Raw genomic sequence first — 26,405 nt, forward strand, 5'->3', positions numbered from 1 at the left:
AACAGCATTGCAGTCATATCAAGATGGAAGGAAAGTAAGTCATGGATGACATTTCTAGCATAAGCAGCTGTTTATTAGGATTAAAAAGTGCTAAATGTGAGCATTTTCCACATAAATAAAAATATTTACTGTCTAGATAATATCTTCTTTTGAATTCAGGATTGGTTTACAGACTACACAAAATCTGCTCACCAAGACATTTTGAAAAGATATCTTAAAAACTGACCTTTCGGCAACATAAAAGCATGTTCATTAACACAGTGGAAGTAAGACTGTAACACATCCCTCTCCACATGAGAAAAAAAAGAAGCTTTACTTCATCTTCAAGCAAAAGGGTTATTGGTTCATCCCACTGAGTTGAGGCCCAGCAGGGCTCTGCTTGTGGAATATGGATTATTTTTCTCCTGAATAAGAAATCTGCTGATTAATATTTTGAGAAATTTAATAAAATCTGTGGCCGTTCTTTCTACAGAAAAAATATCTTAGTATTGTCTTTATCTGATAATTCCCCAGATGAACATCTACAAATGGAATACCCTAGATCAGGTACAGATATTCACCTGAACTCAGAGTGACTTAATTTCTTGGCAAAGTGTCTGAATTAGTGAAGTTTTCTGGTGTGTATGTTTTGTAGGTTAGATACCTAGAGAAATGTCCTATGGAAGAATTCTCCTCCAGAAAATCTTCCTATTTAACTAAATATTCTTGACTTTTTTTTTTTTGCAAGGTTTTTTCCTCTTAGAAGAGAAATGTTGCTCTAGTTTAATTTTTAGCATTACAAAATAATTTGTCCCAGGAGACAATGACATAGATTGCATCATAAAAGTGAAGAAAAAATCAGTCAAATAATTTGAAGACCCGCTTGGCTTCCTAAAAATGGAAAAATTTCCAGAGTTCGCAACCTTTACAGCTGAAGAAAGGGTTAATAGAATAAATTAGGGGATTCTTATTGGGATTTGATAATGTAGCATATAACTTTGGGGACTACAAACTGATTTTTGTCAGTTATTCATGTTCTACAAGGTAGATAAATGAATTCACAAATGTTTGAACTGAGTTATTATGCTTTGCAATAAGAGAGTTATTTTGAAGATATGGAAAAGCTTTGATGTTTCATTGGAAACAGCATTGTTTTGAAATAACCTTCCTGAGGATCTAGCAAACAAAATTATCATCAAACATACATCTGTGGAAAGTGTTTAGTTACCCCATAATGTGTGCAGCTATAAGCACATAGATTTACATTACTATAAATTTTGAATTTAAAATGCAAACTTGCAATTTGAGACTGTGGAGAAGAACATTTTGTAAACATGATCCTTATGGGGAACCTTTGCCCATACTGACAGATTTTCAAATGTACAAAGAAAATCAGGCATCATACAGTCTGATAGCCAACTGAATAACTTGTGTTGATCTTCATGCCTTAGGAAGGTTTCTGCTCAAATTATGTTCTTTAAGTTCCCTTGTGATTTTCAAAAAGGTTTTGCAGTAATTTTTAATACCAGAAAAGCACTGGATATTGAGGCCATGGTTTCACAGGCCTTAACTCTGGATCTTTGCTCTATTGTATCACCCATCAAAGATGGGTGCATCAGTGAACCTCGAAAAAAGACATTTATAAATGACATTTATACCAGATTTATGGTTTATGCAGAACTACATGTGTTACTTAATCCGAGAGAGTGTTACTTAATCCCCCATGGAGCTTCTTGGTCAAATGGTTTTTGGTCAAAAAGGTTTGAGTATACTTTAAATGGCAAGCTGTATTTGTTTTTTATGGATACTGTGCACAATACAGTTGCAACATTTTTCATGCAAATCCTTTGGTTTTGGTACTGTAAATCAGTGAAAGACTAGATATTTTCTACCCCACTCAACTGTGAAAAAACCCACAAGAAAGTAACTGTCTTTTACCACAGAACATTTATAACAAATGTTTCTAATCAAATGAAGAGTTAAAGGTGTGCAAGGAAAGATAAAAAGTAAAAAATCCAACCCAGTACTATAAGGGTTTAAGGAGGAACACAAGCATTAGTCTTTAACACATCCATCCAGTTTTCTGTTCTCTCAATGTCACTCTGGATGTTAACTGACTCATACAATAGCTGTTTTCTCCCTCCATGTTTTCACTTTCTACAGAACATAAACCCTACGGCACAGTCATGTATAGCTTCTGTTCTCTTTCTCACTGTTTTCTCCTTCAAGACCTTGATTGTGACAAGTTGGGCTGTAAAGGTGGGCTTGCAGGAAGAAGGAAATTGCAATTGTTCCCCTGCTCTATTTGGCTGAGAGAAGCACAAGACCTGGGAAGCTCATCACAGACATACCTTAGAGTTACAGAAATTAGGATCTTGTCAGACAAAATTGTTTCAAATGACTGGAGAATTGTCACTAATACAGTTAGAAAACAAGAAATTGTGATACATGCTGCTTTTCATTTAGAGGCCTTCTTTTAAGTTGAATTATAAACCCAAGGACTTTGGGATAATGATTTCAGTTGAGTTTATAGAATGCAAGACATTACATTCCTGAGGCACTTATTCTACAGATTTCGCCCACCTGTACTTTAGCAGAATTTTCTATTTTGGAAAAAAAAAGACCCCAAACAAACAAAAAAAAACTTAAGAATTCTTTTTTTTTTTTTTTTTTAACGACACAAGGGCTGTTTTTACAGACAGGAGTAGCTCTGAACAGCCTTAACTTAAAACAGCAGAATGCTAAGCACAGAAAAATATAAAAAGAGGCAAAAAGAAATTTGCCACTGGCACCACCTTCTGCAAAGCTATCCAGAAAGCAGTTGTGTTCCAATGTTTCTCTGCATGGTTTTTCATCACGTAATCCACTTCCTGTGAAACTGAACATATATACATCTTATTCTGTACATCTTATATCTTTATGGGACATGTGTGAGCAAGCTGTATTTGATTATGCCAGTAAACTTACTTTTTCATTGGTTGTTTCTATCAGTCCAGTAAAAGTCAATGTTTTCCTGCACATATAATCTTGAGCCATCATGATTTTAATATCATCTATAGCTTTTTGTTTCCTGACATATGGTGAACTTGGCATTAGGAGAAGGAGAGGACAGTGTTTTGGAATTTGCATAAGAATTCATCCCATTGCTTTGTCATTGTAGATTTTGCTCAACATATGTGGGGCTTTGCTAGTGAAGGAACTATTGCTGGATGGTGAGACTAGCAGTAGATCTGAATATCCTCCTTTATATAGGAAAGAGATGAAATATTTTTGTGTCTATACCAAGCAAAGAGAATATGAGATTCCTTGTACTAAAATTAGAAAGACTTAATTCATATAGGATGAATTGTGTTAAATGTGCACTTGCATATTCATGTTTCTGAAACACTTAGGTTTTCTTCTTGTCATTATGTCTAATTAAAATGTTTGTAAACAGGCAGTGTTTTTATGTAAAGTGCCTTGCAATGTGTGCTTGGGGACTATTTTTTTTTAGCCAAACTAGCGCCCAGAATTTTATATGGGACAGCAAAGAGATGGAGTCCTTCCAAAGTAAAGCGATTAATGAAGACTTTGCTGTAAGAGAGACTGATAGTGACTTATCTTGCCTTTTATACTGGAAAAGCAACTGCACTAAGAATCTGGACTGGCCCAGAGCCATCTTGAGAAAAGGAAACATTGTTGAAGTGATCTGAGAGGAAGGGTGTATGGAGCTACTTACAGATAGGCAGCTTCAGAATGGAGCAGGTACAAGAAGATAACTAAGTTGGAGCTGTTGCAAAAAGACTAACGTTTCAGGAATACGTTTATGAGAGGAGATGAGCCAAAATTTTTTTCTTTCTTGAAAAATTATGTTTTATAAAATCAGGAATAGGAAGAGGAGGATAATGACTGACGAGTAACTGATAGGTTTGTGCGTAGGACACACACAAAACCTTGGGGGATGAATTCACGGCTGTACCTATAACCTCTCATTCCATATTGCACAGGAGTTCAAATGAGTCTTGGGAGGCTTGCCTCCATGAATTTATTCAACTGCAAGGATTCAGGGGAACACAGGGGGCAGGGAAGGAGCCACATCCAATGTATAAGAGGTTTTTAGCTTTATTCATTGTCAGCAGATGGCGAGAGCACTGTCATATGTTTGGGTAGAGGAAACTGAATGGTGTTAGATTACAACAGTTTGGTCAGGTTACTCAGATGCCATTTGACAACTATGCTTAAGGCAGATTACAAGAAACTTTAAATCAGCATAATATTGACTCAAGTTGCAGCTTCCATGGGATCTGGTAGGTTAAGTGTAGTATACATACCTGAAAACTCAAAACAGAGAAACTTGGTAAAAAAGTCCCTGTCAGGACAATGAACTTAAACTTTGTAATGCAGTTATAATACAAAGCAAAGTATTTAATAGTATAAGCTACACTGGTATACTGAATGCACAGTAGAGGGTGGGGAATTTGGAGGAGGATGATGGTCTGAAAAAAGGGTAAGTTTGAATTTTGTTAAAGTTGTTGATCCAAGTGCAAGTTAATTTTGGTCCTTAGTGCAAGTTAATTTCAGTAAAACCGGAATGACACTTGAAAAAAAATCATGGAACCAGGAATTCTGCCAAAAAAAGAATAATCATACAATATAGCTATATATCTGACACTGTCAGAGAGAAAAGCATTTCAGCAACTGGAATGCACCCTTTGCAATACTGTAACTTAAAAAAAAAATAATAAAATTAATCCTGTTCGTGCCTAGTGCTCAGTTAAAGTCCAGAGCTACGATGGAGAACCTGGTAAAATTCTAATGCATTATTTATGTAAAGTAAATCAATTGCTATGCAAAACCCCACTCTTATTAAACTTGTCTAATAGTTGTACACAGGGACTATTCAGTTCATGAAATGCTGGCAGTAATTTTTATTCTTTTTATGATCATATTATCACAGCCATCAATCCCATTCCTTTTAAACCCCCTGTGGCCCTAACTGCACATTCAGAGTCTCCCCTTGTATTTCAACCACTAACTAAAGGCAAAAAAATTATTAGTTCAAGCCTTTTTTTTTTTTTAACCATATAGGTCAATCCACTGTAAACAGAGAAGACAAGTGTTGAGAGCAGCAAAGACATTTGATTTCATTAATATTTGGCAGAGCATGCTCATATAAGCTTTTAGCTAGCAATGACTTCAGAAAATACAAAAGGTTTGATTTTTATTTTATTATTGTTTTTCATTAATTCCTAGATGAGATGTTGAAAGTTATTTGGTTGTATCATGTAGAATTTAATGATTTATGGTTTAATTTACCCTAATTTTGGATTGATTGTTATTAATTGTCTCGAGTAATTGAATACATTTGAACTCTATGGAGTGAAAAGGGTATTTGAATTTTGTTTGAGTTTTGCTTCTCCCTGGCAATAAATCATAAAATAAGGGCAGTCCTTATCTAACTTTATTAATTTTCCTTAGCCTTATCTGAATCTGAAGTGGAAAGAATAGCAGTTAATGTTTCACAGAAGCCACAGTGCTGTCTTCTAACTGTTTCTGAAGCAGTAGTATGTTTTCAAAGTATGCATTAATGTAAGTATTAATGTATCCTTTTTACATTTTCTTTTGAACATAAAAGCATTTTTTACAGGTGAGTGATAAACTTGCCTAACTTCAGATTCAATTTGGAGAACCCAAACTTTCCCACTGCAACCTTTCTTACTAGGGAGAAAAGGGCTTTTACAGCTGCTAACTCAAATCCCAGCTCTGCTTTTCACAAATAATCAATTATTTTATAGAAAAAAGGTGTGCTAACTTCAAGGAGCTTCCAGACTATTAGAAAGGAGGCAGGAAGTCAAGCAGGACAGCAAGTCTGTTTTAGGATTAGTCACTGAATACCCTGCTTTCCTGTCCCCCTCCCAGTCTGACCACTTTCTGAAAGGAAATGGAGAGAGGCTGGTCAGAGCTCATGCACTAGAATAGTTTTTGACAAAAAATATATACATCTTCTCATTTAACTGATTACTTCTTGATAAAGTACACTACTGATATGTAACTGTGTGAAAATTTTGCGGTGTTCCCAAGTTGATCATGCAGTAGTCTGATTTAAATGCAATAAATCACAAGCAAATAATAAATCCTGCTATGTCATCATCTTCGTGGAAGGACATTTCTCTCCAGACAGGGAACTGGCCCAGTATAAACAGAAGAGAGCTTCTTGCAATCTCAAACAAAAGAGCAAATAGAAACAATTCTGTTAAAGACCCCTGAGATGGAAAAAGAGTCTTTGCTCAGCCTTGATGAGCACTGATCCCTGGGAGGAGATCTGCTTGCTCCAGTGCTGTTAATTGTATGGTGAAGTGCCCAGCCACACAAACAGGATTATGCAACTCTGTTTAAAAGCTCACCATAACTTTGTCAGAAATGTTCAACATTTATCAAAATGACAAATTTCTTTCCTATCACACTGAAGAACACCACATAGGACATACTAGCTCAGAGGTTGAGAAGATCCAAATGGTTTTGCCAGTCTGGTACAATGTATTCAATTTTTTTGTCAGTACGTGTTCTATGGAAGAGTATTTATATCACTATTTCTATATTAAATTAAATTAAAAGAAATAAGTGTTTTTTAAATGTCCTTTAGAGACCAAGATAGCTACTGATGGGCTAAATGTTGCATGAATCATTAGCATCTCTAAAGCTGCATGTCTTCTCTATAGTAAACAGCTACTTTTAAAAGTGAAGTGCAATATGTATCTGGAGAAATACTTTCACTATGCAGCAGTTTAATGAAGGCTGATTTGCTATTGACATCTTGGTTTTTCTATTTAGTCCAGTATAATTTCCTCTGAGTTGTCAAGTGACTTTCATTTGAGAGTTACTAAATGGCTTTTTTTAAAAATTGGTCAAGTAGTTTTATGCTATTTTTATGCAAGAATTTTCTGCTGCAGAACATTATAAGTATGATATTGGATACTAGTGACTTGATTTATAGATCTGCAAATGGGACAAGAGAAAGTCAGTTTCTGTCTCCAACTCTTCTCTTACACTTGCTTATACAGATTAGAAAGTCAATCCAGTTTATTTTCAAAAAATATTAGGGAACACACGGTGGAGCAGCCCCATCACTAAATCAGTGATAGTAACAATATGGGGTGTGGAAAGTTACCTTGGCTTCTGGCGCGGCTGCAGCTGCGTTAGGACCAAGCTGTGATTGTCTGGAGCTTAACTCTAGAATAATTAGGAATAAGGAATTAAGACAGTATGCAGGCATGTGAGTCAAGGATGGATGCAGGTTTGCATTGTCCAGAATAAAAAGGAGGCCGGTGAACACTGAGTTCTTTGCAAATAACAATAAAGGCTTGTTGATAAGTATTATTGCTATCTTCTCTAGATGAGCAATTTATATTACAGTCATCCTAGTTTAGAAGGATGTCCAAGATTAATTAGGTAGTCATGGACTCAGCAAGGTAGAGTTCATTCCATGGCTTTCTGATTATGCTGCTTACTATTTGTGTTACTGGATAGTGGGAAGGTGCATGTAATAATAAAGCCGTAAGTTATGTATTACTGCAAAAGAAGCAAAGATTAGAGTGTCTGATGCATCTGTTCTTCAGGGTAGAAAGTGAAATTACTTCATGAATCCTCTACACTTACTCTTGGTATAAGCATCTAAAGTATAGGAAAAGTCCTCTGTAAGTGTGATTCACCCTATGGGCAAGTGGGAAGGGGCAAGCAAAGGATGCTAACAGTCATATATTTAAGAGAGAAGGAAAAAAAATTATAAAAAGATAGAAAGCTTTGCACAAAGGCCATCATGCCACTGTGGTCAGTAAAACTGAGGAGAATCACTGTTATTAGAGGTCCGTCAAGAAATCTGAATGTTACTTCAGTACAAGCTGCTGGGATTGCACAGGAAGAAAAAGTTTGAAGGCATTTGATTATTGCAGAAAAAACTTTACATTCATACTGCCAATGTTTAAAATGTATTTTAGAGCAGTTCAGTGTTAGTAAAGATCAGTCTTTCAACTGATGCTATTCATAGACTAATAACAGAGCATCTGTGAGATGTCACATACCCACTTATTACATGCAATTCTGTGAAAAAGCTGAACATTTAACTTGTATTGAAATCAGTGGAAGTTGTGAATGTTCTGCTTCTTACAGAATGGATTTCTGTCTGAAAAGAGGGTTGTTAAGCAGTGTGACATTCACATTCGCTACTGTAAATCTTTGTGGAAGAAATCTATAGAGAGCTCTGCAGTGAACATTGCATCTCTGTTATGACCTCGGGGATAATATATGGTAATTAAAATAGTTTATTATCTTAAGAGAAGAAATGTACCATTATTGTCATGCAGTTGTATCAGGTTATTTGTTGCCATTACAAACGCTATTATAACAGAATAATTCAATGTGAGGCTTCAGGGATCATACTGCTACCTGGTTCTTTCAGGAAGGGCACTAGCAGGAGATGAGGAAATTTGCCTGGATTTTGTCAGTATCAGGTCAGTACTGTACCTGCATTTCTGCGAGTTCTGGTTGAAAATGTCGCCAAACAGAATAGTTAAAAAGCTTACTGATTAAGAGGGATGGATATTCTTTTTTTTTTTTTTTTTTTTTAAGGCTGAAAACCATTTGTCAAAATGTTTGCATATCTGAATTTGTTTCTGTAAGAAGATTTTTGTTGAGATCAGACAGCATTTTCCATAATTAGGCTTCTCAGAGGAAGAACCAGTCTAAAGAAAATGGCACACTAGATGGGCTTCAGTATAATTTAGATCGTTTGAATTTGTCCCTTAGAGATTGCCATGTTACATTGGGATTATTTTTCTGTTTGTTTGATTTGGCATACATTTTTATCTTTGAATTTTTAATGTTTTAATGTTCTGTTTATTTTAATTATTTTAATTATAAAATCCAGGGTATAAATCCAGTTCTCAACCCTGTGACAGTAGGCAGTAAACTCTATGATTAATTTTTTGTACGTTTCTTTGCAACCTTAATAAAGTCTTGCCACAGTAATGAACTGTTAGTCTGAATATCATGAAGCTCATTTAGAGCAGCTAAAACCCACTGAGAAATACTGAATGGAATGGAATCAGAAATTAAGAGAATTATTGTGAGCATAATTAGTAAATAAAACACATCCAGTAAATTATTGACTCTATGAAATAATTCGATACATTAACTAATTCAGTAAAAGGGGCAATCTGTTTGTGCAGTGACCATTACATGGTTTTGCTCCTGATTTATGGCAGATTACTTTTCCGAGAAGCAAGTTGAAGAGTGGTTACAATGTGGCTCCTCAATACCTAACTCACATTTTGTTAAAATTGTGGGCAGCCTTATATCTTCATGACAATACTCTGACCTTATAAATAACATACATCTTACTAAAGACTCAAGATCTCTTCCTAAAGCTATTTATGCAGCCATAAAGTGATACCATCACTTTTCAAGTCCATTTTACTTGCTTGCCTGTTTCTCAGAGTGATCTGACTGTTTTAAATTTGTATGTAATTCAGATTTCTTCTGTCCTGAAAGGTGACAGTCTTGATTTGACTAGGTTAATATACAGACAAAACAAATCTAAGGTGCTTCTTTAAGGTGATGTGCTGAGCTATTGTAAACTAGTCCACTCTAACCTACCAGACACACTATAAGCAAAGGACATGCAATCAACTAGCAGCTAACACAGAAGACCTTCAGCTGAAATGTCTTTAAAGGCCACATATCCTGGAAATTTTATTTCAAACAGTGCTTTTAAAGGTTAACCAGTAATGGTACCTATGACCCAACAAAATATACTATTATGCCATTATGGTGATTTATAAGCAACTTAACCAATATATACAAAATCACTGTGTTAGTAAGCACTTTTCTTTACTTGAGACAGACAGGCTTAAACCTTTAGCTTAATAATACCACTTTATTTTCTCCCCTTCCCAAGCCTTCAGCTGGATTTTGGCATCGTCAAAATGTTTTTGCATATAAAATGAACTGTATAAAAGCTCACTGAGCATCAGTGGGCCAAGTTCCTAGTTTCAATTCATTAAATGAAACTCTTCTCTTAGCCGTATGGCTTTTGCAGTGTTAGGGCATTAACTAGGTTTTCTTTCAGCTCCTGTATTCTCAACAAACAGCAGTCAGCATAGGTCTAATTACAGACTGCTGCAAAAGAGAAAGCAAATGCAGATCTGGATTGATTTACATATTGAATGAAGCTCATTTTGCATTTTGATAGTTCTTTCTCCTAGATCTCTCCAAGCTTGTTATATTTCTTCTTTACCCCATAGTGCTTTACGATTTCTGTGCTTGCATGAGTTTCTTATCTCTTTGCTCCAACATGCTTCAGTTAATGGGAGCGGTATCAGCCCGTGAAACCTGGTAGTTCTGCGTGGAACTAAGTGTTTCTGCTTGCAGGCTCTGCCAGCCTTCCACTTCCACTTCAGGACAAGGCACAGCTGTACACATCTAATCCTCCACCCTGTTTCCCATGGGAGGAAAGCTCAGGTGCACAGCTGAGATGAGAGCTGCAGCATGATCCAGCAGGTACTGATGTCAGCACCAAGGAAATCAGCTCCCTCCAGGTGTTTCATCATGTCTCATCATGAAGGGTGTGGAAAAGCGGACTATGCATTTCCTTACTTGTCAATGCCAACCAAAAATAGAAACTGAAATACCATAGGAATAGCTCTTGCTCTGCTCTTTGTGGTCTAAATTCTGAAACAAAGGTTATGCTCTGTACAGTATGTGCAAGCATGCTTCTGCCTCTTTGTTTTAAAAAGCTGAAAAGCAAAAATAGCCATCCACATTGGTCGTTATCTACTAAAGTACAGAGCATTTCTGAAGCATATGGGCTGCTAGTTGTTGCTTTTGTGGGAAACACAGTTTAACCAGGGCACAGTCGGGTTTATATGATTATGTTGGCAAATGCAAAGTGGTATAGAAGCTGTAACTCTTATACATGCACACATGCAGGTTTCCTAGAGTTCTGACATATGAAAGTCACAGATGGACATTAGATCACTCACAAACTGTTAATAAAGGCATCTTGCAGTAATCCTAGTGAACAGTTCCCAAAATAAATATTGAAAGATGTGTAGATAGTTTTGATTTATTAATGGGTACATGGTGTATTGCAAGATAGCATGTATTAAACTTCCTTCCCATTTCAGGGAATTCCCTTTCCCCTTCAAGGAACTCAGCTTCAGCTGCTCAGGAAGTTGCTCAGCCAGCTGGGATGCAGACTTTCCCACCGGTGTACAGCTAGCAGTGTTAGGCAGCAGTAGAAACATTTCTGTGCTCTGGCAAGTCTCAGCTAATTCACAGTCCCTTGAGTCCTGCAACCCTTTCTTTTTAAAGACCACAATGGCTTTTGGATCACAAGCTAAGTCATCCTTGGCCTTATTATTTCTTGACATTACATGCGTTAGCTATTATACTTTTCTTTATTGCAGCACCTTTTGAGGCATTCTTTGTGATTCTGAGTATCATCTTTGTGCCTTTGCAATGAAAACTCATTAAAGAACAAATTCAGACACAACTTCTCATTTTTATATGCTTTTCAGGTTCCTTGCAATTGCATTCTCTATTAAGTTGTTATTATTCTTGCTTAATCCTTATAAAAATACATCAATATTAAGTATATTAGTACTGAAATTACTATGGAGTGCTTTGACCCTTTATTATCATGCTTCCTCATTTCAAAGACTTTTTAAAAAAGACTCGATTTGGGGAACTGTGATATATCAAACATGATTCACTAAGTGATTTCTCATAGCTCTTACCTTTCTATAATCCTTTTCCAAATTTCAGTCAGAGGTCTAGGAAGTGGTGCTAAAGGAACATTTCTCCATCTCCATTTCCATGGATGTATTTGAAAAGCTCATGCAAATCCTTGTAATCAAATCTTCCTTCTAAAAGAATTGATATGTGGATATAATAGATCAAATAGATACTGTTACCTGGAGAGTGGTAGCTCTGAAAGCTTGTGGGAGACTACGGTCTGAGTATCGTTCAGTGTATATGCATGTACTGCTTTATGAAAAACTAACTTCCTAAAATATTTATTTTCACAAAAGAGATACTTTGGCCAGAACACTGAATCTGAGCTCAATTACTCACTTAAATGAGATCCATATCTTTCTGTTGTCCCAGAAGTCTAACCCCTAACCATGTAAGCATTGGAAGTCTTATTTGGAGCTAACTCTCAGACTTAGATAAGGGTCTATCTATTGTATTAGTTCAAATACAAGAATTTTATTATTTGTAATTCCATTAAGTAATGTATTGGGATTCACCCAAGAAACTCAGATTAGCCATTTTAAGCAATAAATATTTTGGGCCCTTTCATTAGTATTTTGCATTATTAATTTACTCTTAGTTTGAACTTTCTTTTTGCTCATCATTGTTCCTGGATATGAAGAAATTAAAGAGAAATTTAATTGAACCCAGTTAAATCATTTTAGTTCATACTTATCTAGAATAGCGGTGTGGAAAATGGTAAGTAGGAGTTAAGTGACAAGTGCATAATTAGGTGCAAATTGCTTGCACATTTATACAAAGTAAAAGAATCAAATATCAAATAATGAAATATAAGAGCTTTTAAAGAAGACTATCAATATTTAAATGTCATGACTGCTATATAATCATTAGTAATTTTCTGTCAGCTAAAGTATAGGAGTGAATTTTTGACAGTGCCTCTTGGATTAATTTAGATTTAGCCAGGATGTGAAAGTAATATTTCATGAAGCCTAGAAGCAGCTATTCCACAGAGTTGTACCCATGGGTAAAATAAAATAGGGTCTAGGGAAAATAAAAACTGTCTTCCAGAAGTTCTGTGTTTTGGGATGAAGCCAGAAGGAGGTAAGAGCCTTATGAAATACCGTGCCTAGGCGCAAAACCCAGCACTGTAAATGACACTATGAGGGTTAGACACATATGTTAGTTTCAGCAGTGCTGAGCTTTTCTGCGCCTAAATCCCAGGTCTCAATTTATCAGTTTATTAATGTTGACTTTGAATGCCTCAAAATAACTTTGAAAACCGAAGGAATCAGTAGAACATCAGCTGCACAAGAATGAATACATATCTGGGATAGTTTATTGAACAGATACCAACTTCTGCTAGTTAACAAAAAATTTATTCTAATCCACCATGAAATTGAAAACACGCATGTAAAATGTTAGAAATTCTGGCATAATAACACAGAAAAAGCAATCAATCATTGCAGCTATCTAAATTTTTGTTCTTTCATAATTAAATAAGCAATCTAGAAGAAGACATTAAAAATACAGTATGTATATATCCATTGAAGATTGTTTCTAAAATGTGCAAGGTATATAAGATAAAAAGGAAAGACCCTACAGAAAAGTCTTCATGTGATAGAAGGATGACAGAAACCTTTGCTCATCTCTCTGAAGTTCAGCGGTCTGTTTCTTCCCAAGTCTATCTATGGCACACCTCTATCCAATGCAAATATATTTATGCATCCTTTGCTATGCTGAGCTGCTGAGGCTCAGCAAGATGAATATTAAGATGTTTAAAAGTGATTAATGAACCCTGAGAACAGCAAAGTTAAAGGTTAAAATTGAGGCTTTTTGAAAGAGATTTGTGTTTTGACTTTGAATTCTCAGCACTTGTAGCTACTCCCCTCGCTATAAGCACCAATAACTATGGCATTAAAAAAAAAGCCAAACAAACAGGAAGGATGAGAGGGGGAAAGTAGCATTTAAGAATTGTTTGGAGCCTCCTGCATATCCTGACATCATACTTCCCCCTGAAGAAATACTTTTACAAAGTGATGCTGACAACAGTGAATGTGTGACTGTCTTCTGTTTGATTTAAATCACCAATTAAATCCATTCAACACCTCTCTAATGGACAAGCAGCATTTCCATGTGGTGTAATAAACAATGACAATACAAAGGACATGGGAACCAGCTAGCTGTCTCCACAGCAGCAACAAAATCATCATGATATTTGTGGGGAAAACAAAGTGGAAGCTCTTTCTTCCAAAGTTGAAGGTATTATCCTCTCACAGTGATCCATTTTAATGTGTTTGTCAGACCAACAATAACGTAATTTAACTATGTGGCAATCCACCAACTCATCCACAAAATCATACTGACAATGAATAAATACTAGTTATGTGCTGTGTTGTTAGTTGGATTTATCAAGTAGGAGAAATTAGTGACATGCCTTTATTAATGACAATTTATATCCATAAATATTTGCTACTGTTTTTCAGCAGATCTAAATATATCTTCCTAAATTAATATGTTCTATTAGCTGGAATTTTATTCTCCATTTCTGTCCCCAGAGCATATTACCCTCATTCTCTTCTCTGACTTGGAATATAAAATCTTAAGCTTTGCCTATTCTATGAATACCTTTGCTTCTCCTTGGCACAGTGGTAGACCCTGCTATATCACAGCACTCTCCACTGCTGACACTATCCCTTGAGCTCTCAGGGGCACAAACTGATGGTTTAGTTCTATGTTTAGTTAAGAAGACTTCCTTGTTTTCTTCAACCAAGCATCAAAAAATTGTTACACAGAGAAGAAAACAAAAATGAATACAGCAGTTCATTCCCACTGAGGCCTATCCTTGATACCAGTGCCTGGCATAAAGGTTTCTCAGGTGATACCATCTCTGGTGCATGAAGCAACACTGGGCTAGCTTATGAGCCAGTGTATCAAGTCATGTGAGAAAAATCCTAGTTCAAGGGTGGAGCAGGTGAGTATGCTCAGGAACAGGGCTTTTCTGGGCACAAGGTATAGCCAGATGGCAAACCTCTGATGGACAAGGTCTGGCGCATTCAGTCACAGAGGAGAGACTGAAACAGTGCTGCAAATGCATAAGAGGCAGCTTCAGATGTGTGGCAGCAGAAGTCAGAGGTTAGTTATGTGAGACTGTATGCTAGGCTGGTATAATAGGGATCATAAAGACATATATATAGTAAACTGGCAGACCAGAAAGATTGATGCATTACCCTCTTTTCCTCAATCATATACCACCTCTTCATTCTCTTCTTACACAATGCCTACTCAGCATCATTATAAATGTTTATTAACCGGTCCACCAGAATGAAAGTAGATTAAAGAAGATTTAAGCTATCTACTGTAATAGCACTGAAGGAAACCAGAGGGCAAATAAATGCTTTCAAAAGCTAAATTTGGTTGTTAAGTTATCTCTGTGATCAAGAGGCTGTGAAAAAAAATAATCTGTAAAAGGGGGGAACATTAATTTAGTTTCTGAATGCTCACATCTAAATTATTGCAAAAAACACTGATACATTTTAAAGGTGTAGTGCATTCCTTGTTGTCTTGAGCACCTAAAGTATTGCTTATCTCTACCTGTATGGAGCATCTTTGGCCTTGCTACCTTTTTCCTACAATCATAGAAAGTGATTCAGACCTCACAGCATGTTCTGAGTTCTACTTGCCACGTTTCCATGTGTTCTCAGTACAGAAGTTTAAATGGATTCACACTTTTCTGGGAATCTTGACATTACACAATGCCAGTCTGTGCAGAGACTGGAGGCAGCACAGTAGCTTCTTACTCTCCCCAAGGAGGAATTTCAACTAACATAAACGGAGGGCCCCACTGAAAGGTAATGCAGCTTTATGCATCTGAACTTTGTGTGTGTAGATCTCAGTACCAGCAGATGGACGTGGACTGCTGTATGCAGGGGCTTGCATGTCTGGGTACCAGCAATTGGAGAAAATGGGGTTCCAGGGGCCAGCTACTGCAGAGATCCATATCATGTATACATACCATTTCCCACTAACAGACTTTCCTCCCAAACTGCCAGAGAGAGGGACAGGATTAGGCAGTTCGTGTTTGCCTGAGTGTTTCTGTCTGTGTTTATTTGTGTGGCTGTCCTTGTATATATGTATATATCTTTTATGTACGCATTGTGTGTCCGGGAGTAAACAAAATTGAATACTTGTCCAAGTTTTCATAAAACAAAGATCCAAACCAGCCATAGTTTCAGTGCAGTGCTTTCAGTTTGACAGTCAGGTATTCCTGACTATGTCCTTTCCACGCTGATCTGGAAGTTTGAAAAGAAATTCAATTATTCAGGGACCTGAAATGAGTTATGGTGCTTTAGCTGGCCTCAACTACATCTTATCTCACAGCTTACATACAGCATTAGTGCTTCTCAGGGAGATGCTGGTGATCTGGGTTTCCATGGCAAGATTTTTTAGTGTGGAGCAAAAGAAGCTGTAGGGGTAGCCTCTGTGGGAGGGTACCAGGGGATGCCCTATGCCAGGCAGAATTGGTTCAAGCTGACTCCAAAACAGACCTACAACTCCCCAAAGCTCAGCCCATCAGTCAGGCTGGTGGCAACTCCGTGGAAGCACTCAAGAAAGGGTAAATAATGCCTCACAGTAGCTGTGAGAAAGGAGTGATAAAAATGTGAGAGAAACAGCACTGTAAACATGAAGGTCATTGCTGCTTGCCTGTTGGATCAGTTCATGAAGGACTGCATTCCCCAGCATGGATCCAAGGAAGATTGTGAGGAGGAAGGGGTGGCAGAGACAAAGCGCTGTGAGCTGAGTGCAGCTCCTATTCCCCAAAACCTTGAGCTGCTTGCAAGGTGGAGGAGAAGAAAGAAGAGACAGGAATAAAGGAGGGAAGCTGAGCCTGGGAAAAAGGGTAGGTGGTGAAAGGTGGTTTTAGTTTTGTCTTTCTGTCTCACTATCCTACTCTATTTTTAATTAGCAGCAAATTAAATTAATCTTCCTAGGTTGTGTCTGTATTGCCCATGATGGCAATTGCTGAGTGATCTCCCTATCTTTATCTTAACTCACAATCTTTTCCATCTTATTTTCTCCCCTGTTCTGTTGAGGAGGTGGATTGAGAGAACAGCTGGGTGGGGGTCTGGCAGCCATCCACTGTCAACCCACCACAGCTGGTATGGTGGGACATCAGAGCATCAAGCACAGGGCATATAAAACTACAGAAACAAAAATTCTTCTCTTCCATCGGTCATATCTTGCCCCATATACATATTCAGCTTCTTTGAGCAATAAAAATAACACTAGGAAATATATACTAGAAGAAACAGGGAGGTCCAGGACCTGACAGTTGCTGCATACCTGTGTCATTTTATTATGCAAAACGATGTGCTTTTGGCTCAGGCCAGCCCAATCCTAGCTCATCACTTTCTGCCTGCAGCCTTATGTGAATTCTAAGCATCTTAGCCAGATGCTTGGCAGTAAACTGCCTCTTCAAAAGAGTGTAGATATTTCTTAGCTCCTGTGTAATATCTGCAGCCCCATGTGGATGTCTTGGATACCCCTGGGATATCTTGAATGGCACTTATGTTTAAGCAACAGAAGTATATCGAAGACAGGGAGGAGCTGCACTCCCCCTCTTGTATATGATTAAGGTCTATTCCAACACATATGAATTGGAATAGGGAAGTCATCAAGAAAAATTTTTACATTATTATACATTTCATTAAGACTCACATCTTATTACAGTTAACCTCTTAACTCGGTGTCACAGGCTTCCTATCATCCAGGATATTTTGACTGAATTAATTTCATAATTGTTCATCAGTTTAACAAAATTATATCTACTTATTTTTCCCTTACCCACAAATAAACACCACTCCCATATTTTTCTCCTGTTCATAACTGCATTCTTAGCAAGCTTTTCCCCCTCCTTTCTTCTCTTTGTTGGCAAGTTTTCAAGGGCAGTCAAAAACAATGTTGAGAAAAATCACGACTGATCGGCTCATGACGGCTACAGCAAGAACTGCTGCATTATAATCGCACAGGGAGACAAAGGCTGACAGCCTTTTTATGTTTCAGCAGCTATTTAAAGCTATTATCCTTGAAGGCAATGGCAGCTGCTGACCCTAGAAGGCTGAATCTGGTTAGTGCTAAGTGAGAGAGCAAGGGGCTGGGTGGCTTTAAGAGACAGCTAGGCTAGCAGCAGCAGAAGGGTTCAGGGCTCAAAGGGTTTGGCCCTTGATTGATGATTTTTTAAAACTGCCTGGACTGAAATGCTGAGGCCAGCAAGGTTACTTGTTCTTGCAGCTTGTTTTAGGTAGCAAAGTAGCCCATGACTGTACAGGTAATAACTCAGTTTAGGATCTGGTCTTGAGGGGTACAAAGTTCCTCAATTCCACAGGACTTTACTGGGAGGTGATGATATTTGGCACTCTCTAGGGTCCATCTCTAAGAGCAAATATAAATTAAAGACTCCTCAATGGATTTCTCATGAAGCTATGCAGTGGAGATTGGCTAGCAGCATGATAGATTTAGCTTGGCTTGACAGATTGAAGTGATAAAGCCAGTTAAAAGTTATGATGTCATACCAAGTATTTATTAACCTGCAGTGTGTTGTAGCTGCAATTCAAGGCATCTGGCAAAATTCTGTGGTGGGTAGGAATTATTCTATAAGGGTGATTAATTTCACCTGTAATGTGGCTGAAGGAAGGCCAGTAAAGCCTGTTGAAAAGCTGTAAAGATATTCAGTTTTTAAGACTGAAAGTCTTAAGCTACAATCTTCTGTCTTTAACGGGGTCAGTCCCTTAAACTAAAACTACTGGAAAAAAAAAAACTTCTCAGTTACAATCATTGAAACCTTTGTAATTTGCTCTGAGTTTTCGTTATAGACTCCCCTTGGAGCTTCCTTTACCTGGTTTTAATTAAGAATATTTCTGAGTCTGGGAAAGTAATACCTGAAACTGAAAAGAGATTTGTAATGACAACAGTACTGGAAATACTCACTTGTATTCAGAACATGGAAGTGATGTGGGTCGTTGTTAGCGGGTACCCTTGATACTGTAGCAATTTTGTTCAGCTCTGTATAATCCTAGTAGTTGAGCTCAGGTGCTATTGTTGTTAGCAGTAGTATTAGAATTTATAGACAAAGCATCTTTAGGTTTTAAATCAGGTATGGGTTTGAAGGCTTTACTGTCTTGTTCTTTGCTTTCCCCCTCTCTCCCTTGCTACTATTGTGATTCCAATCATTTTAGGGGGAAAAAGATTACTGGGAGGTTAGACACTGGCTCCAGTCCTCTCTGAACTGGAATCATCATCTTGCTAGTCCTGTGTAAAGAGGATTTTCATCAGTTGCTAACCAGCACAGAACAATTCAGAGACCTGTTTTCAGTTCTTAATCCTGCAAAAGTCCCCTTTCCCCTTTGCACAACACTGCACCCCAAAACTGATTTGCACATCACTGGGTGGGGATCTGGGTGGTCTGCCCAAGATTTCAAAAATGGTCTGTGGGAAGTGGGGGGAAAATGGAGGAAGATTTTGTTCCTCATCTTCTTTTCAAAAAACCTTGTTCCTAAACCTAGCAGAGAAGATAATGAGCTGAGCCTTGCTTGGTGTCTGAACACCGCACTTCTCCCTCATCAATTTTACCTAAGACCTATATGCAGTTTAAGCACGGAGTAAGTGGGCAGCCATTAAAAACATTTAGGTCTCCTTAAATTAAATATGTGCTATAAATTATGATTACTTTTCGAACTGTTCCTGTAGTTATTAGTATAGCAAAGGAACTGGAAATGGGTACTGCAAAACAATATTAGTAGATTGCATTTACTGAGTAAAATGATTATTTTCTTAATTGTTTGTATTATAACATGAACGTTTAACATAATGTAAACTCTGACATTTTTTAGCACAAACAAGAGTGAATGTTCTCATACCCTCTTGCTCAGAAAATCTGTCAAATGCACAACTGTTAACAAGCAGTTTGAAAACAGTCGATGTCTGCACTCACATATTTTATTAATCATTATAAACAGAATTGAGATTAGATACTCTGCATGAAGTGTATCAACGCTATTTGAAGACACAGACTTGAAAGATTATATGCCCAGTTCTGATCTCACTCAATTTTTAATACAAATTATGGTCACAAAGAGTTTTGTTGCTGTACATCATAATAGCACAGAGCCTACTTAGTTTATATCACTTGAAGTATTTGGTCTGGGAGACACAATTCAAAAACACATGCTGATTCTGCTTCTACCACAAGGTCTACCACAGGAGTCCCTTTGTGCCCAAGTCGCTGTATCAGCCAGGCAATAGGAAACTGGGACGCGGTTCCCTCTCAGGAGGGCACTCATCATCTTCTCTCCTGGCAGAGAAGCAGAGCCTAACCATCTGGCTACCAAAAAGCAAAAATGCTTTTGTTGCTTTCAGCTCAAGCTATGCACACTCTCTGCAGTACTCAGACAACTAAAGATAATGTCCAAGAGCTGAGCACAAGGCAACAGGCTAGAAGTTCAGGTTTTCATTAGAGGAATAACATTGGGAATTGACCTGTAAACCTGGTTGATCATTACATTAAACAGACTTCTGATAAAATACTGAAATAATAATTTCAAGTAATGACTGGAAAAGAAGTTGCCTCTCTCCCAGGAGCCTGATTTCAGTCAAAGGTTAAGGGCAGCAACCTCCACCACAGAAATTAAAGCCTTCTGCTCTGGCTATGGGAGCTACTGATGCAGCTCCAGAAAGCATTTGGATTTAAGACAGAAGCATGTCCAGTACTGCCTAGTGAGTAACATGGATGTGTGCAGTAATCTCTGATCCTATGGTGTACAGGCAGTATCAGCATTTGTTAGAATCATGATTTTTTGAGAATTGAAAGTATTTCTCACCTGATGCAATCAGGGCCCTAGACAGCAATGTATTTTCTTGTTCGCCAAGCTCATCCATAGCTTAGAAGCAGGGAGAATTATACAGCAGCACCAGAAAAAACAACAACAAAAAAACCTTATGTGTAAGACTTGGCAAAAGCATCTCTAAGCAGCACACTGAGCTTGTAGCACAGCCCAGCCACATTTCAGAAACAAAGAGATGCTTGTGCTCAGCTAAAGGGGAGCAGTGTTGCAGCAGGCTGAGACTGGGACCCAGAAACTGCTGCAAATGCTCAATTCTGATAGCTGCATAAAACCACTGGGATCCTGCCCTACCTAGAGGGGAAAGGAGGCTGAAATGTATGCAACAGCTGACAGGGATTAATGAAGTAAGCATGTTCTTCCCCCTGTTTCCCCAATCTTATCACATGGCATTATGTAAGAAAAAGCAATAACCGAAACAGTAATAAAATGACAAACTGTGAGGTCTAGTGCATCCCCTTTCCTGGTCACTGAGGACTTCAAAGGGAACTAGCTAAAGATGGCCATAGGCTCATAGCAACCCGCTTGGGCTGGCATGATAACAGAAGCAAAAGCCGCCTGCAAAGCCGAGATTCAGCCCACTGGAGAGGGAGTAGTGTCAGGGAGCAGAGCCTGGTGTCTGCCTGGCCACATGACACTACCTCCAGAGCAGCTCCTGTTCCAGTATGTTTGGATTGTCATAAAGCAATTTTGATAATGTACCTGTGTTAATATCATAATTAGATATGAATAACATACTGCAAAAAGATTACACACATATTTGCTCCTAAGCACCACTGTTGTGTAAAGTCTCAATGACTCAGAGTAAAACTGTACATAAAAGTGAACTGTAACAGTTTTCCTGAGACTATAAACTGAAAGTAAAGACACAGAGTGACTCTGTGGGTTACACACTCAAATAGACATTAATTTCTTGTACAGATTAATGCAACACCGGATAGAAGCTACTATGTTTCCCTGATCTGACAAGATCATCACAAACCTTTCCATGAGTTTAGGTTGCCCAAACTGATTTTTAAGCTACCCTTTGAGCAGCAAGTCTGAAGCTTCAGCTGATTTTTCTTTAAATCTTTGTACTTCTGATATCTGATACCTCAAAGCAACAGAACTGATACTTCTGAAATTTTGCATTAATACTTGCTTCTAAGCTTGTCAAGCATGAGAAGAAAGACTTATCACTGCAGTGAAGCAGATCTTATCCCTCAGCGGTAGCACTAGAGCATGATGAATTGGTGTCTAACAAAATTCCTTAATGCTACAGGCGATGATATAATGAAATCTTAGTTTTGCTTTTCCTTTTCACACTACAAGTAAGAAATTTAGAAATACCTGTAACTGTTAAGTTATCCTGCATCCCCAGTGGTTTAATCCTTAGTGAGGTATTACTATATATAAAATTTCATATATTGAATTGTTCTGGGACAATCTAAATATTAAAGAAAAGTAAACTCTCCAGTTTTGAAGGAAATAATGCTTGAAGACATTAACTTTCCTTATATTCATAGAATCAGAGACTCATAGAATGGTTTGAATTGGAAAGGAATTTGAAAGATAATCTACTCCAAACTCATACCACCTAGTCTGACTAGGCTATGCAGAAATTTCTTCAGTCTTTAATTTAAGGGTCCTTTTTTGTCACATTGAAGCTTTTGGTATTGGCTGCTGTTGGAAATGGAATATTGAACTAGATGATCAATTTTTTGGCTGAGCCACTATGGCAGTTTCTGTCTGCTCTGAGATGGAAAAAAGAATTTTGGGGGTTGGGTGTGACTTGTATTCAAGCAAGTGTGATGTATTTGTCCCTATAATAAATTATTTTTATTAGGTACAGTGTAATAAAAGTATAACAAAAAAAATGGCTTGGACACTTCTGAATGTGTAGATCTGTGTAGTTAAATGCAATGCTTGTTTCCAAAGAAAATAAACACTTCCAAGAGATTTGATTTTGAAGACTATAAGAACAGTCATAAGCTACTAACCATGAAGTTGCCTTTCACTATCTGCCCAGGTAAGAAATATTTGCTTGAAAAAATTTTCCAGTTGCATATAATTTCTAAAATTAAACCACATGTAAAGTCAAATGAAAACATCGTTAATTTGACACAGAACAAAATAAAATGGCTCAGTATTGTATAATAAACTTAACTGTAATGTTAGCTAAAAATACACAATAAACAACTCCTACAAAATCCAAAAGCAGAATTCTTCATTTATTTATCAGATACAAAAACCAAGGCTTTAGTAAACCTAGTTCTAAATATTTCATGTTCATTTTCAGTCTGTTATTGTGAGAAGGATCGCTACACCTGTACAGAGTAAACCAAATAAAATAAAGTTTAATAGCTGTATGGATTGCTGTTGCTACACATTAATAACTAGCAGTCGGGAAAGTCAAAGAGAATTACAACAGTGTATTATTTGGCTCTGTTATTTTAAGTTTTATAGGGATTCATGCTAATTAAGGACAATATTTGCATAAAGACTTTAAGTGAAAGTTACAATACTTCAGGACTAAAACCAGTTCCTCAGTTACTCAAAAATACATGTTTTCAGCTCCATCAGATAGAAAACCTGACTTAACTGTCAGAAACACCATCGCCTAAAGTCTAGTTTCTGTGCTAGTGTTTCAGCCACAGGTGTAACTCCCTATGCATCTCCCTCTTTAATATCTATGTAGAGGCTTTGTCTTGATGTGTTGAATTAAAAATAGGTTAAAATCCGCTGGAGCAGGTGTACTATTTCTGATTTGAAACAAAGTTTTCATTTCTGCAAGACTATTGTCTCTTCTGTTTGAATTTTACATATTTCATAGGAAAGCCTCCAGGAGTACATTAAGCAACGTGACAATCATTTGTCACTCATCCTACCTTGAGGAAGAAATTGTATGTTCAGTGTAGGTTTTTGTTCATTTTAAAAATTGAAAAAAAAAGTATGCCTACTGCTTGTGTTCACTGATTCTATTGTCAGACAGTACTACATCTTTACTTCTGATATGACAGTTATGGAACCCAGCACTAAAATATCAAGATTTAGCCCTAAAGGTAGAAATTAGAAGTGTTTTTCCTTCTTTCAGCTTCTAAAGGCTTGAACATGGTTGTCTTCTTGCCCTTGGGAAGCTCTTGTAAGGAGCTGTAGGACTCAGAACTGGATGTACTTCCCTTCTGCAGTCACCTGGCAAATACATGAAATCAGAGCACAGCCATTGCATGTAGCTCAGGTTTTCCCTGTTAATTTAAAGTTTTTTTCAGGAAGTCACCCAATGTAAGAAAGTTTAAAAGTCTCTGACTAACCTTACCTGCCCTGGTTCCAGCTAGGATAGAGTTCATTTTCTTCCTAGTAGCTGGTGCAGTGCTGTGTTTCGGCTTTAGTCTGAGAACAATGCTGATAACACACTGATGTTTCAGTTATTGCTCAGTAGCATTCACCCTGATCAAGGACTTTTCGGTCTCTCATGCTCTGCCAGTGAGGAGGGGCACAGGAAGCCAGGAGGAAGCAGAGACAGGATACCTGACCCAAACTAGCCAAAGGGGTATTCCATACCACAGCACATCATGCCCAGTATATAAACCTGGGGGAGTTACCCAGTAGGGACCAATCACTGCTTGGATCGGGCTGGGTATTGGTGAGCAGGTGGTGAGCAGTTGTATTGTTTATCTTTGGTCTTTTTGTCTCTTGAGGGGTTTTATTCCTCTCTTTATTTCCTTTTATTACTATTGCTACTTTTATTATATTTCACTTTATATCAATTATTAAACTATTGTTATCCAAACCCATGAGTTTTTAACTTGTTTCTGATTCTCCTCATTCAGCCAGGTGGAATGGGGAGGAGAAGAGAGATGTGAGGAGAGAGGTGGCTACTTAGATACTAGGTAGGGATAAACCATGACATAACTGTAGCATCTGAACTCCAACTATTTTATAACAGCCATATATTTTGGGTCCACTTGGTCTTCAGTTCCCTCAAAAACAGGGTTTCAGATTTTTTTCTCACATCTCCATTCAATTAAGCTTTTAAACTTCTAGACAGTAGAAATCTGTGAATGGTAATCAATCCCTTCCAGATACTCAAGGATGAAACTTCTGAAGATGTATTACTGTCTATTTTGAAGAAAATCCCCAAAGTTCCCTATTTGAAAGACTGTACTAACCAATTAGAGGACATCCAGTTTTATCCTGTTTCTAACAACGTTAGAAAGAAAAACGTTTCTCTTACCATCCTCCACCTGTCTGTTACTTCCTACAGCTTAAGTCTTTTCTCAAGATAAAGAGACTTGATAAAAGTTTGCTTTAAAAGACAGGAAAATAAACCTAGGAATAAACTCTTGACTCTTGAATGTTCCTGAATTAGTTCACATTTTTATAGACAGAGTCTCCTGCTAATATGGAAAAAATTTGAACTAATAATACTTTGACAGAATTTTAAATTGTCTGCTTTACATGTGGTAAGAGCTGTTGACCAGACACTGAAGTTATATTTATACTGTCAACCAGAATCTATGGATTTTTGTCAAAACACAAGGGAAGAGAAAATTTCTAAAGAAATCCTTTAACATATTGAGTGCTTTAATTTTCTTAGTTTTCTTTTGCTCCCACCGTGTCACTTTTCCATCACCTGCTCTGATGTTAATCAGAATGACTGGGTCATCCTCTTTTATAAGCTTGCTGGATTAATTCTTTTTCAAGGTCATCTGTCAATTGACTTTAGTAACCAAATATAAATTGGATGGTATTTTAATATTCTGCCCTTTCCCTGAGCTTTAATCTAGAAGTGATGAGAGACAAAAAGAAACCCAAGCGAGTTTGCATTTTGGGAAGCAAGATGTTTAATACCATTATCCAGTGCCTTTATAATTTCTCCTGCCTTGGACACCCTTATCTTTCCTGAGTTCAAAGTAAGTGGAAAGAAATTCAACATCTTCCAGAAATAGTGCTTTAGTATTTCAAGTAATATAACTGCATATTATCTCTGGAGAAATTTGTTGATATTGGTATTTGAGACACTTAAGCTTGACATTCAGAGTTCTGTGCTCTTTATTAAGGCAAGTTTTCTCTGTCTCTGTCTTTGATGTTGCCTTTTGAAATGTAACATTAAAAAGCAATATTTTCCTTCACTGTATTTTTAAAGATTCTGAAACTGGTTTGGGGCTGTCACCCAGCAGTAAGCTGTTTTAATTGTGTAATCAACAGTTGCACTGATTTTTTTAAAAACCCTATTAGGTAACTGCAAAAATTTGGACTCAAAGGGCAACATTGCAAGTTGACCAGTTGAATATAAGGTTTTCAGATCTGAAGCAAATACTTAGCAAATAGCAGACAGACACACAGACATAGAAAAGCATCTACAATCGCAATTTCTTCAGTCGTTACAAGAAATAGGTATCAATTAAATGAAATGTGTTCTTGGTTTTGTTTCTGTACCACAAGAAAGGTACAGGGTAAACACCTTTTAGGTACTTACCTAAAGGTAAGTTTAGGTAAGTTCAGAAGCAAAATAGGGATCACAGGGTCCTTCCTTACCTATTTAAAGTTTTTATTTCAAAATATCAATAAGTTTGTGAGTTATTCACAGTCTTTTTCAAGAACATGAAGAAAGGTAGACAGCAATTCTGTTGTTTTAAATTAAAAATGAAATTACAAATAGAATGAGAAATGGAGAGCAGGGTTGTGATAAAATTTGTTCCTCAATGAGAATACTAATATTTGTCCACAAGCATTCTGCTATGGATTTCAGACTGTGCTGTGGAAAGAGGAGATAATCCAAAACACTCATGGTGCTATCAGTAC

Source organism: Melopsittacus undulatus, chromosome 4 (assembly GCF_012275295.1).
Source record: "Melopsittacus undulatus isolate bMelUnd1 chromosome 4, bMelUnd1.mat.Z, whole genome shotgun sequence".
Classification (NCBI taxonomy): Eukaryota; Metazoa; Chordata; class Aves; order Psittaciformes; family Psittaculidae; genus Melopsittacus; species Melopsittacus undulatus.